Source organism: Onychomys torridus, chromosome 4, assembly GCF_903995425.1.
Source record: "Onychomys torridus chromosome 4, mOncTor1.1, whole genome shotgun sequence".
NCBI lineage: Eukaryota > Metazoa > Chordata > Mammalia > Rodentia > Cricetidae > Onychomys > Onychomys torridus.
Window position 1 is genome coordinate 118,790,787 of NC_050446.1, and position 2,067 is coordinate 118,792,853.

Below are 2,067 nucleotides of genomic sequence, written 5' to 3' on the forward strand. Positions count from 1 at the left end.
TCTGGTCCTGCCTGGCCCAGGGTCAGGACAAATCTCTCTCACCCACCAGTTCCACAGCCGCTCAGACCCAACCATGTAAACACACAGAGACTTATATTGCTTACAAACTGTATGGCCGTGGCAGGCTTCTTGTTATCTACTTCTTCTATCTTAAATTAACCCATTTCTATTAATCTATACTTTGCCACGTGGCTTTTGGCTTACAGGTACTTTACATCTCACTTGTCATGGCAGTGGCTGGCAGTGTCTCTCTGCCTCAGCCTTCCACTTCCCAGAATTCTCTTCTCTGCTTGTCCCGCTGATACTTCCTGCCTGGCTACTGGCCAATCAGCATTTTATTTATACAGAGCGATATCCACAGCAGAGGCCACAGTCTGATTGTAAGTAACATCCACACCCTCATGAATCAGCTCTGATCAGGGTCATCATTTCAGAGCCTAGTGCAAAATTAAAAAGTTAGAGCTTGTATTAAAAAAAAATTAAGTGTGGTAGAACAATACTTGGCTGTATAAAATAGTAAAGTACTAATGTATGCTACATTGTGGGTAAATCTCAAAACCATTATATTGGGCTGTGGAGATGGCTTAGCAGGTAAAGGCATTTACTTCCTAATCTGGCAACCTGATTCAAACCTTAAATCCCATGGTTGAAGGAGAGAACTGACCCCTGAAAAAGTTGTCATTTAACTTCTACATGTATATCATGGTGGTACAAACATCCTTTTCCCTACAAACATGCAACAAATACATGTAAAAAAATCACCCCCCCATTATGCTAAGTGAAGGAAGACAGTTACAAAAGGTCACATATTCTATGACCCACTTTTATGAGAAATATCCAGAATATAGAAATCTGTGGAGACAGAGGGCAAGTTAGTGATTGCCAGGGAATGCAGGGTAGGGAAATGGAGAACAACATTTTGATGGGCATGAAGTTTTCTTTGAAGATGATAAAAATGTTTCAGAAATCAACAAAACTGAGGGCTAGAGAGATGGCTCCCTGGCTAAGAGCATTTATTGCCCTTGTAGAAGACTTGAGTTTGATTCCCCGAACCCATGTTGGGTGGCTCACAGCCACTTGTAACTCTAGTTCCCAGGAGATCTGATGCCTCTGACTTCCAAGGGCACCTGCATTCCTGGGCACATACCCGCACACAGACACATACACGTAATTTAAAATAAAAAACCTTTTAAGGCAATTGGAAAAAGAACAAACAAAAACAAATTGTGATTGAAAATGCCAAAATGACCTAGTGTTGTAATTAAAAAGCTTAAACAAAGCAAAATAAAACACCAGAAAGAGCTAGATAATGGAGTTGGATGACACATGTACTCAATGCCACTCAACTGTTCATTTTAAAATGGTCAGACTTACCTGGCAGGGGGGTTACCACAGCCACAAAGGTGGTTTTCTCATCTTCTGTTGTACTCTGAATGCGCTGACCCTTGATATTTCTCCAAATTTGGGAGACTTGACTGAATTATTTCTGGTAGTGGGTTACTACATTCATGAGTTCTTTTACATGTACTGTTCATTTTTTGTTTATCATATATATATATATTTAATTTAAGTGGTCAGATTTATTTAGCAAATTTTGTTTTAGTAAAAAATATATTTAATATATTAAATATCATTATTTCAAATTGGCAGCTCAAGAGGACACTAAGCCCAGCAGGACCTTTCTAAGTGTAGAGCCCCACGTGACTCCTCAGGAATTTGGTCCCAGAGCCATCATGGCTCTGAGAAACTCAGACCAGTGCAGCAAAAGACAGAGGGATGAGGTCCCCCCAAGTTGATGGTGTGTTTCTTGTGAATGCTGGTGGGTTGGTCCCTGATTTCTGGAGCCCCAGGAGTCCTGGAGCAGGGGCCTTATCCAAGATCATGAGCATTTAGCTTGATTCTCTGGACTCCCACTAGACTACTGACCCCTTTCATGTCTCCTCTCCAACCTCCTGCAGGTCCTGCTACCTTCCTGTACGCCTGTGTCTCATTCCCTCTGCCTGTGCAGACCTCCCTGGCCTTTGCAGGATTCTCTACATGATGTGCCTTCAGCCTCCTTTCCAACAA

The 2,067-nt window shown here is 41.9% G+C and overlaps 1 pseudogene; it reads left to right on the forward strand.

The window, feature by feature from the left end:
* Window positions 1–1,366: 1,366 nt before the first annotated feature.
* On the forward strand, window positions 1,367–1,521 carry LOC118583327 (annotated as a pseudogene).
* The last annotated feature ends 546 nt before the right edge of the window (window positions 1,522–2,067 follow it).